Genomic DNA, 13,106 nt, shown 5'->3' with positions numbered 1-13,106 from the left:
TGCAAGCGGCCGCCCTCATTCAGAGCGACCGCTTGCATCTTAAGACCGACTCTGAATGAGGGTCTGTATCTCGAAACTAGTAATGTTGGCTCTACCATAAGAGCCTGATAGGTGCGAAGCAGGACATTGCAGAGATGCCTGCGGCACATCGCTTCAAATTGAATTCTCTTTGTAAACTTTAAGGTGCATGGGGAGACTACCATAAATGCACGCCTATGCTGCACTTACAGCAAGACAGAAATGGCATAGGCAAACGCAGGGGGGTTTCCGGTTGCCTGTAAACCCCCCTCTCCAACCCACACCACTACCACAATAGAAATAGTAATATAAATAGAATTTTACTAGTGCTGCATGTTCTTCTCAGTATCACACATGAAATAATTAGCACCACCTGTTGATCTTTTAAAATGTGTCAGCCAGTAATAAATACACCTATGCACCAACTAGATCTGGAAAACATGCACTGTTAGATGTGCACTGCTATAGACCATCTATAGGCTTAATTATTAATACTGTATAATAATACACTATCCAGTGCATAACGAGACCAATATGTACATATATGCCCAGGGCAGTGCTAGGATCTTCTGCTGCTCCCCAAAACTCCCAGACTTGCTCCAATGTTCAGGAATGGTGCCCACATCTGACATAAGAACATTCAGCTCAGGCAGGATGGCCCTACTGCTGCATCTAATGTCTTATTGTGATCGCTGGTCCTGTAGATGCTGGAATTATGACACACAATACACTTTGTATGACGCAAAGCTGGATAAGTTGCAAAGCTGGATAACTGCTTATTATGCCCTCTTTATGGACTGGCCACACTCACTCTAAAATCAAGCATTTGGAAACCCCCCTCAAGAAATCCTGCGTTTGCCACTGAATGGCATATTTTAATACACCCCCTATTGGGCTGCAAATTGGGAGCGTTGTAGTGTGCCATTTTTAGCGTCTAAACACTGTTGCAACGGCACATTGCGAGCATTGCCAGCAATATGCCGGTAACCCCATGGTATGATAAATACTATGGGGCTGAATTCTGAGTCTCACAGACCTCTCTTCACGGACACAAATGGTGAGTTTTACGCATTTGTGCACATCTCCGTCTTATTCTAAATCAGACACAACTTGGCTTGGATCTGTCTTTCTGTGAAATCAACTGGGCATTGGCAAAGTGATGGTACGGACCTGCCCTGACGTACGAGTGTCGTGGGCGTGTATGTAAAGCTCCATGCGATTCTGAGCCGTGTGTACGGAGAAGGGAAGCCTATTGCTGACGGACCTCTTGCACCTAGCATGGGGCTGTGTGCACGTACCGATACTAATGATGACGACTGCTGCTGCAAGCGTAAAAGTGGCGGTGCGGCTCTCCACTTGCACACGCAGGAACCCCCGCAATAGTTGAGAGGATACTCGAATTAGCGTAAAGTAGTAAGATACACTTCTGCAGATGCCCGTAACTACAGCCACTTTGCGTGCGATTTAGAATAAGCCCCTATGTACGGATGCATCGATTGCTTGAGCTTTCTCCATGTGCCCTCACACCCCTCCGTTTAGGATATATACCCAATGGTTAGATATGCCCCTAAATGTTATAAGTAGGGGTTCTGATTTTCAGTGATATCTGTCGTTTTTTTTTTTTTTTTCACAAAATGCCTCCATATAACAATTACCCATGGGAGGTAATGAGGGTGGCAGTACAAGATACCAGTGAGGAGGATTTTTTTTTATCTGTCTTTGTTTTTTTTTTATCCCTACGCTGACCCAAGTACAGGTTCAGTTTTTATTGAAATTTAAGCAATTCAAGTCCTGTGAATAATCTGAAATAGTACAAAGGTAGCCGGAAGCTGCTAGAGAATTATATAGATTCTTTATTTGCACTTAAAATATTTTTGTGCATATTATTGTATTTTTATTTATGTCTTTAGTATAATAAAGGAAATAATTTATTATATGTTTATAAAGATTTTATTCATTTGTTATTACTCCTTATATCTGGAGATGTGTCTATATTTGAAATGCATTTGTTTTTTTTATTATAATGATCAGGGCCGGCTCTAGGGGTGTTCGACCTGTGCGTTCGCACAGGGGCGCCACCCATAGATGGCGCACCCCTCCCCAACATCCCGATTTCAGTGGGACAGTACTGTCCCGCTGTTCCACCCATGTGCCGAAATGGTCAAATTGGTGCCAGGCCCCGGAGACTCTGAATGGATGCCACTGGGTGCACAATTTTATTAATATGATTTTTGTTTTTGTATTGTAATATTATATTTCGCGGACTACTTATAATACTTTTTTATCAATAGTACTAATAAAAGTTACATTTTAAAATTGCATGACAATTCCTCAATTCAATTAATATTATTACTATCAAGTGCCGCTAACTCCAAGCCGCTGCTAATTATAAGCCGTCATCTTGGACACGTTCCAGCCTTTTCGTGGGGGAAGGAGCCGGACTAGTCCTATACGAGAGTTCTGCACGTGTGCCCCGTTGCCACCCTCCACCCGCAGAGAGACGAGGACGGGGATCGAGGTCTGCACAGCATAATATCCCAGCGGCTCCCTCAACAACTTAATGGAGGTTGAGATGAACATCTGTCTGGCTATATTGAAGAACCCCTAATCCCCTGAGCAGATAACGAGTGCCATTCATGCAGAGTCCGGCATTTCCAACAATATACTGCTTTCTAGCAGTTTAATTGTCAATTACAAACAAACGGCATTGCATATCAGTAAATGTTGAAGTTTTGTAACTACTTCTAATAACAAAGTAACTATTTTGGCTTAATTCGCAACTCAATTTGCAACTTATACAAAGAACAACTGATTATTGTCTCCATTCTTTAAGACAGGGATGGGGATAAGATCATCTCATCAGGCCTGGCCGGCTGTGGCTCTCTCCCCCTCAGCGGCAGTGGGCATCCCCTTCAGCGGCAGCAAAGACAGCGCAGCGGGCGTCCCCTTCAGCGGCAGCAGAGACAGTGCAGCGGGCGTCCCCTTCAGTGGCAGCGTCCCCGTCAGCAGCAGGTATAGGAACCTGCGGGGTGGTACGCGCAAGGCAGTCACCCAGTCTTTGAGCCCCGGCTGCTGTCACAGTCTGGCCGGCTGGATCGGGGAGGCACCGGCCAAAAGCGGTCTCTATTCAGGGCACACCGGCACCCTCAGCAGCGGCAGGCGGAACAGCAGGGACTGCAGTCAGACCAGGTGAAGGGGTGAGTGATCTCTGCGTGCGATGGTAGGAAATAGGCTGCTCCTATGAGTCAGTACACACTATTACTGTACTGTTTGTGTGACATACCAGAGCTGCATGCAGTCACCCATTAGCACATCCTGTAACGGGCTGTTGGGTATTTGTGGGGGGGCACCTGTCAACCTGTGCATGTGTGTCCCTTAAGCTGGGTACAGTCGATTCGCCGGCACAGCGGCCGGTATGGCCCCCGACTGATTTTATAAATATCCAAATGGCTCTTGGCAGAAAAAAGGTTCCCCACCCCTGCTTTAAGAGGATGCATTTTTATTACTAAACACCAGACTAATGGCGGCCATACATGGTGCAACGCGATGGGAGATCCGGCGTCCGACATATCGGGCGGTCCTCACACATGGTGCAATTGGGTGGCCGACCGCCTGATATGCCGGCTCCCCCCTCTTCCTCCCGCCCAGCGCTGCATGAGATCGCACATCGCATCCCCTGATCGACTGAGCCTGCAGTAAGATTAGGGGGTGTGATGTACGACCCCATGGGTGCGCACTCGGTCTGACATCAGGCCCATACACGGTGCAATATAGCAGCCAAATCGTACCAATCGGTCGGATCGGCTGCTTTATCGCACCGTGTATGGGGGCCTTTACAGTGGTGTACTTTCGATTCACAGTGCATGATTGACACTGGCTGCTACAGTATAAATTGAGTAAATCGTGTTTTATATATATATATATATATATATATATATATATATATTTAAATTATTTTCAACATAGTAGATTAATACTGAAGACATCAAAACTATGAAAGAACACATAGGGGAATTATGTTGTAAACAAAAAAGTGTTAAACAAATCAAAATATGTTTTATATTTTAAATTCTTCAAAGTAGCCCCCTTTTGCTTGGATGACAGCTTTGTACACTCTTGGCATTCTCTCAGTCAGCACCATGAGGTATCTCCTGGAATGGTTTTCCAACAGTCTTGAATTAATTCCCAGAGGTGCTGGGCACTTGTTGGCTGCTTTCCCTTCACGCTGCGGTCCAACTCATCCCAAACCAGCTCAATTGGGTTTAGGTCGAGTGATTGTGGAGGCCAGGTTATCTGACGCAGCACTCCATCACTTTCCTTCTTGGTCAAGTAGCCCTTACATAGCCTGGAGGTGTGTTTGGGGTTATTGTCTTGTTGAAAAACAAATGATGGTCCCAGTAAACGCAAACCAGATGGGATGGCATGGCACTGCGGAATGCTGTGGTAGCCATGCTGGTTAAGTGTGCCTTGAATTTTTAATAAATCACCAACAGTGTCACCAGCAAAGCACCCCCACGCCATCACACCACCTGCTTCACAGAGGGAACCACACATGCAGAAACCATCCGCTCACCTTCTCTGTGTCTCACAAAGACACGGCGGTCTCAAATCTCAAATTTGGACTCATCAGACCAAAGTACAGATTTCCACTGGTATAATGTCCATTCCTTGTGTTTCTTGGCCGAACAATTCTCTTCTTCTTGTTGTTCATTCTCAGTAGTGGATTCTACGACCATGAAGGCCTGATTCACACAGTCTCCTCTGAACAGTTGATGTTGAGATTTGTCTGCTACTTGAACTCTGTAAAGACTTTATGTGGTCTCTAATCTGAGGTGCTGTTAAGTAGCGGTTTCTGAGTCTGGTAGCTCTAATGAACTTATCCTCTGCAGCAGAGGTAACTCTTGGTCTTCCTTTCCTGGGGCAGTCCTCATGAGAGCCAGTTTCATCATAGCGTTTGATGTTTTTTGCAACTGCACTTGAGGATACATTCAAAGTTCTTGAAATTTTCCGTTATACTGACTGTCATGTCTTACAGGGGTATTCAATTTGGAGCGAAAATTTCGGAATCGCCGATTTCAATTATCCCCGTATTCAATTTGAAAGACTTTTCGCAGGTTCGAAAAGCCTTTGAAAAAAAACGGGGATATCTTTTCACTACTGAATAGGTGGCGAAAAAAAGTGCAGAATTGGGATTTAGGGGTGCAGGCAAAAAAAAAAATAGCCTGAACCCCTGGGAATGACATTTAAAAAATAACTGCGTCAAAAAGAGTTTAAAAAAAAATAGGTACACCCCAAAAAATTATTAAAAAAATTTGGGGTGAAAAAAAAAAAGGAAAAAAAAGTGTTTAAAAATGGTGAAATAGGTTCAGGGGTATTCTGTAAGTATGCGGCAGGTGTTTTCTAGAATAGATTATTAGCGGCAGGTGCATTTTTGCAGAATTTTTAACAAAACACTTTAGGGACTTAAAAATATGCTAGTACCCATTTTCATGTACCCCAAATTTGATGGGACCACTTAAAAAAAACGAAAAAAATAACCTAAGTGCACTTCTGCATTACTTCTTCAATGTCAGGATAAAAACACCTGCCGCAGCTATTTAAAATCCCGACTTTCATTTGCAAGCTAAAACGGGGTTACCCATAGTGATCCCCCATGTTTTGACAGCTTTAGGGTGGTCCTACAATTTATTCCAGGTAAATCCCGTTTATTTTCGCCGATCCTATTGCGCCGGCTCCTGTTTTCGTAGCTTTTTAATTGAATACGGGGATAAAGCGGCGCACGCCCGATACTTTATCTCAGCAAAATCTCTGACGTGGAGCGAAAAGTCCAGCACGGACTTTTCGCTCCCATATTGAATACTCCTCATAAAGTAATGATGGACTGTCGTTTCTCTTTACTGAGTTGAGTGGTTGGTGCCATAATATGGATTACAACAGTAGTCAAATAGTGGTGTCCACTGTGTACTACTAACCCTACCTCTGCACAACACAACTGATGGTCTCAAACACATTAAGAAGACAAGTAATTCCACATATTGACTCTTGACAAGGCACACCTGTTAATTCAAAACCATTCCAGGAGGCTACCTCATGAAGCTGATTGAGAGAATGCCAAGAGTGTGCAAAGCTGTAATTAAAGCAAAAGGGGGCTACTTTGAGGAATCTAAAATATGAAACATATTTTGATTTGTTTAACACTTTTTTGTTTACAACATAATTCCATATGTGTTCTTTTATAGCTTTTTTATGTCTTCAGTATTAAACTACTATGTTGAAAATAATTTAAATAAACAAAAACCATTGAATGAGAAGGTGTGTCCAAACTTTTGACTGGTACTGTATATATGTATATATATATATATATATATATATATATATATATATATCTATCTATCTATCTATATATATATATATATATATACATACATACACACACACACCTATAAAAACCTTCGGAATGATTTTTTCAACGCTGTTGCTGTGGCCATCTTATTTTATTTTTTACTTATTCATTTTTATTGTTATAACCTATGTAGAATTTGCATATAGATCATGTTCACTAACAGATATATTGCATATATTTATACTTTTAAAAACCAGAAGTGTAAGAATATAATTATATGTATAATAAATGTTATTTGTTTTATACATATGGGCATATTTCCAGGTCACTCATGATCTTTATTTTCTATTTCTTATCTCACCAGCGCTGTTCATTCATCTAGTTTATTTGGAAACTGCTAGGCCTATTTGGTCATGCATTTATCATACAGCAAGGTAATAATGCAAAAATACCTCCAGGTTATGTAAGAGCTACCTCAGAGGAAAAGAACACGATGGGAAGGTTCAGAGTACAGAATGGTCTCACAGTATATATACTAAGCCTTGGATGGAGATAAAGTACCAGCCAACCACCTCCTGTTATTTTTTCAAACACAGCCTGTGACATGGCAGTTAGGAGCTGATTGGTTGGAACTTTATCTCCATCCAAGGCTTAGTAAATAGACCCCTTAAACTCCATCAAGCTGGTTTGTGATTAACTGGACGTAAGGGCACAAGCAAATTTGTGGGATCTTTAACAGTGTAGGGAAGGACTTCCCGAACCATCAGTGATTTCCATTGTAGAAAGAATTCCCCAAGTGTGTTTAGCACTTATGGGCCATATTCAATTAGAGGTGAAAAGTCCGAGCTTGGACTTTTCACCATCATCTGAGTTTTTTTCTGGGATAAAGTATCGGGCGCATATCCCTGTATTCAAATAGTATCCGGCGAAAATGGGACCTGGTGGAAAGGTAAGTATGGAAATGTCCTGTCAATTTTCGGGGAAATCATCCTGGCACCCCCTAAAGATGGTGGATCACTATGGGTTTTTAAATAGCCATGGCAGGTGCATAAATGCGCCTGTAAAGAAGTGGTGAAGAATAGCATTTATCTTTTTTGGGGGGGAAAAATAACTATTCCCATCAAATTTGGGGTACATGAAAATGGGTGTAAACATTTTTAAGTCCCTAAAGTTAATGTTTTAAATTGTTAAAAAATGCACCTGCTGCAACCACCCGCATTCTAGATAACACCTGCTGCATACATGGGGACCCCCCCTGAGTCTATTTCGCTAGTTTAAAACTTTGTTCCCCAATATTTTTTTTTTTCGCCCCCAAAATGAAAGTACATTTTTTTTGGGGTGTCCTGAGGACTTTAAAAAAAAAAAAATTGACACAGAATACTTTTAGGGGACACTCCCAGGGTGCAGACTATTTTTTTTGTTACATGGAGAAAAGTTATTCCCATTTTATAACAAAGACTTTTCGCACCGGCAAAAAGTCTTTGAAATCGAATATGGGAATAATTGAAATTGGCGAAAATGACGTCATCGATGGACTTTTCGCCACATATTGAATTTGGCCATGTATCTGCAACAGGTGGTTACTTAAGGAATCAAATATTTACATTCAATTTTGTTAAACAAATTGATTCTATTGTACTACTTCTTTCATCTCCAATTGATTATTTGTTCTTTGTTTAATTTCAGAGACAATAAACTGCATACATTTCAATAAAAAAAATTGAAAAATGGGGGTTTTCTAAAACTTTTGACTGGTACTGTGTATATGGATTTTTATATATATATATAGAGAGAGAGAGAGAGAGAGAGAGAGAGAGACAAATATATATAGGGTAGATAGATAGATATTGTATTAATAAGCTTGGTGATTAGTGATGCGCAACCTGATACACTTCAGGGTCTGCATGTGCCATCAACCTTCAAATAGACCGGCACATCTCCTACATTTCAGTAATGAAAAAAAAAGCCCCAAAACTACCTTGGCACTTCCTCATCCCAAAATGCCACCACATATACACATAGACTCCCCCCCACTGAGAGCTCCCGACATGCCCCCACTCTAGTAACCTTGCAGGGAGAGACGTAAGGCAGAATACTGTATTCCTCCACCACTGGTGTTTTGCTGAATCTCTCTGCATTGTGGAGAGAAAATGACTTGAGACTTATGCTCAGCTTTAGGCCATAAAGGAGAGAATAGTTAGACTGGTGAATTGGAGATGAGGGCCAGAGGGGAAAAGAAAAAAATCACTAGGCCTCCTGTTGCTCATCAGTGGGACAACACGTCTGGGGTCTGCCCTCAGCATTCAGTATCTTCCACACTCATTCCTGACAGTGTAGCAATGTTCAAATCTCACCCTGACTCCCCACGGGATGGGTATGATATAGCGATAGTTGAGATGCCGGCTGTCAATAGACTAACAGTGGCATCCCGATGCCTACAATCCCAACAGGGGAACGGTAAGTTCTGTTCCCCTGTCCTATTCACCCCCTAACCCTCCTTTCCTGCACCCTAATACTAACCTGCCTACCCCGCACCCTAACCCTCCCGGTAAGTGCCTAAACCTAACCCTCCCCCATAGTGCCTAACCCGACCCCCCCTCTCTGGAGCCTAACCCTAACTGTAAGTCCCCCCGTGGTGCCTAAACCTAACCATCCCCCCCCCCACCCTAACACCTACCTGGCCCAGGTATACTTATGATCAGGATGCCGGCTGTCGGGATTCCGGCGTCGGCATCACCAGCCATGTCGGGATACCGGCGCCGGTCTTCTCACGCTGTTCTGAATTCCGACACCAGGATTTCGGCAGCCGGCACCCCGGCCGACGGTAAAGTAACCGCATCCCCTCCCCACACCCACTTCTCTATTGTAGGAGATGCACCTCATGTTTCATTATCGCCAGTAAATGGAATTGTACCAGAGCTTAGGGGGGAAGCCCTTGACATTTTTAGAACAACCCTTATATGGAAGGCTGATCGCAGTGTACCTTTATGAACTCCTTTGGTCTTTTGCTGGAAATGAGCTTAAGGACTAAGGAACTCATTCAGAGTCGGTCGTAAGCGTCCGCTTGGTCGTACCCAGCGATATTTGCAAAACTGCGCATGCGTAAGTTTCGCAATGCGCGTGCGCAAACTAGCTGTTGCAATTGGAAATTTCTCTCTCCTTCAACTTGGCCAGGTCGTTAGTTTGAGTGACAGGATGAGCAGTTTGTGGGTGGTAACAGGGGAAGGTGCTTGTGAACGGGGGAGTGGAAACCCGAACGCAGGCGTGCCTGACTATGCTAACGGCGTTTTATGGGAGTGCATAATTAACTAAGTAGTGTCATGGCACATGTGACATGGGAGGTTTTTACACTGACTTGATCGTAGTGCTTAAGAGAGGGTATGGTCAACCTTAAGCTCTAAGACCAGCTCCGATGGTTCCCGATGGTCTCGATTAATCCTTATATGCCCGGAGATAACGTGTATTGCGAATGAGAAGGGGGCGTGTTTTTAGTCTTACGGCCGCATCCTCCCCTCGCTCGTCCAGCTAACGATCTCATCTTAATTACGCAACTTGCGAGCGCTTCATTTGCATAACCGGCCCCTTTTCCCTTACGACCGAGCGGCCACAACGACCGACTTGTAATGAGGTCCTAAGTGTAATAGGCCGTGATTTGCGGAATAAATAAATTAAATTGCGGAAGCCCGAGCGATTCCAGTGAGATTGTCATTAGATTTAAAGTGGCAAGATGAACTTGGTTTTAACTTTAAACTAATTGCCGCTCTAAATCTAATGACTATCGCATTGAAATACTGTAGCTCCACAAATTGTGGCCTATTACATTTGGCCCAGTGTGCAAGACTGATGTATGCACTGTCCAAGTCCATCCCACTCTATGGTTGGCCATCGACCATCATTGGATAGCAACCATCAATGGTTTTCCACCAATGGTAGATGGTCTTACTATTGATGTGGGGCCTTGATGGTTCACAATTCATTTTCTTCTTGTGTGCGCATACATGACCTCACACTCCAGCCCACTATGTATGCAATGTACTGTATGTGTGCTGAGACCCCTTTCAGACTGTCCAACTAATGCCGGGTCGATGAAGTCATCGGCATCACGTGATGAACCTGCACTTGGAGATGATCTCATCTCCCGCGTTGCATTGACCCGGATTTACCGCTCACACTCTATTATGAGCCTTCTCGTGACCAGGGTTGAAATGCTCGACCCAGATTATTTCAACCTGGCCCTTTCACACGCAGAGTGATCCGGGTTGCTGTGCATTCATATGCAATTACTCGGGTTATTGCATCAAGTGTGAATGGGGGTAATATTCTAATGTGGTCACTGTCCAATGTTATTTACAACCCTCACTAATTTTAGTGGCCTCACTTCACTGATGTCAGGGTGAGAAAACCTATGACCAGGAGTGACCCTAACCTGGGACTCATGATCCCGCATTCAACTAGGCCCACAATTACCAATACATGGTCTGGTGCCAAGCCAAAGCAGCAACAGCTGTCACTAGTAGCAAGTAGGGTCAAATCCAAGTATATTATGCCTTATATGTACTAGTAATTGCTTGTTTGCTGTGCCATCTGTCATTTATTGGTTGTTCCAAGCTAACACATCTCAATGTTGAAGCGCCTTTATTCTTATTGTGTAAAACTGTACTGTTTTCGTGTTGTGGGTTTTGTACTGTACACTCCTCTTGTACAACATGTAGTAACCTCTGAGTAAACCTTTATACTGTAGTGTGCAGAGATGTAAGTAGACTTTTTTGGTGCACTGTGCCGGCAACAGAAATCTTGGGGCCCGATACACTGATGTCTCTGGGGCCTCCACCTCCTCACCACCACTCCCAACCCCACCCACCCACACATCCCTCCCCAGCATGTGTGATATGTGATGCATGATAATGTTAATTGACAGATATGACAGCCTTTAAATAAAGTAAAATGACATTATGACTTACCACATTGCATCTCTGTCACTGATGATGCAGGCTGTAGTTGTTGTCTGACGTCTCTTCCAAGGTCTTCTTGTTGACGGTGATGTGGAAGCCTCAGGGGTAGGAGGGAAAGTGTCTGTAGCCAGCCATCCTCGGTTCTCCCCCAATCACCTTTCTTAGCCCTCAGCCTCTCATCACATCCTCAGCCCCCTCAGTCCCCAGACTCTCATCACCATCCTATGATGTCACGCCACCGCGTCGCCGACTGCAAGTTCACGCCTGCCCGGGTCGCATCTGACCAACCTGTCCGGGCCAGGCTACAAGAGAAATGCGCAGCGGTGGGTATGGGTCCCGGCGGCCACCGCTCTGCACCGTCTGGATCAGTGAGTCCACAACCCCAATTTGTGACCCTGTGGACCTAGGGGTCCTTCTGGACCTCGGGGGGCCCCTCTGCCAGAGAGAGCATTGGCACCCCCTCAGCATTTTTTTAAATAGGGACATAAGATAGTGCACCTGAAATAGGGATATGGCCTCATTGGGAAGGGCCACGGAGGAGATAGGGGAGGCTAGGAGATGCTGGGGATAAAAGAAGAGGAAGATACAAGTGAGAATGATAATAAACAGGAAAATTGACAGGCACAAACTGTGCCCCCTGCCCTGCGGAGCCCTGTGCCATGGCACAGGTCGCACTCCCCTAGTTACAGCCCTGGTAGTGTGCTTCCGGGATTGATGAAGCTATGTTTATAATCTCCTCTGTATATAGATAATCCTGTTTTTCAAAACAGATTATCAATGCAAAGGGTTAAGCCTTTCTTGTTTGATTAGCACCAAATGATCTACACCAGGCATGTCAAACTCAAAATACCAACCGGGCCGAATATTCAAGGTCTAATGGTGCGTACACACGGACTGATTTTAAAGATCTTTATCGTTCAAATCGCTCATTAAAATTGACCCTACCAACTTACCATCGGTCAGCGATGCGCGGCCACGTATGGACAATAGCAGTATCGTCCATCGGCTCTGCATGCCGGTCAACTTGTTCGATATCGAGCAAGTTACTATACGGACCCGCGATCGTATGTATGTGCTGGATGATCGATATCAATCACCCAGCACACCAGGGAGGGTGCATAGCGATCTGCCAGCGAGATCGCTACGTGTGTACGCACCATAAGAGTGTGTGGGCCGCAACAAAAAAGTCTTATATGCAATTTTGAAAGGTTTATTATTAATAAAAACCAATGCCAAACCCCCTGTAGTAGTGCTCCTTATACAATTCCACCCTGTATTAGAGCCCCTTATGCAATGCCCCCTGAAGTTGTGCCCATTATGCAATGCCCCCAGTAGTGCCCATTATGGAGTGCCCCAAGTAATATCCCTAGTAGTACCCCTTATGTTATGCCCCCAGTAGTGCCCCTTATGCAGAGCCCCCAGTAGTTCCCCTTATGTAGTGCCCCAGTAATGTCCCTAGTAGTACCCCTTATGTTGTGCCCCCAGTAATACCCCTAGTAGTGCCCCTTATGTTGTGCCTCCAGTAATGCCCCTTATACAGTGCACCTAGTAGTGCACCTTATGTTGTGCCCCCAGTAATGCCTCTCCCAGTATAGAACAGGCCCCATTCACCTGTGCAGTACTTACCTTTCTTCAACGCTCCAGTCCACGGTCAGAAACAGAAATCTTCGGGCCCGTTACACAGATATTTCTGCCCCCCCCCTCAACCCCTTGCCGATGCCAGCAGTGACAGCTCCCATATTATGCCCCCAGTAGTAGGGCCCCTGTAGTGCCCCCATATTATGCACCCAGTA

This window comes from Taudactylus pleione, unplaced genomic scaffold (assembly GCF_031769625.1).
Source record: "Taudactylus pleione unplaced genomic scaffold, aTauple2 ptg000490l, whole genome shotgun sequence".
NCBI classification, from domain to species: domain Eukaryota; kingdom Metazoa; phylum Chordata; class Amphibia; order Anura; family Myobatrachidae; genus Taudactylus; species Taudactylus pleione.
The sequence above is the reverse complement of the archived record's forward strand: the minus strand, read 5'-3'. Positions refer to the sequence as shown.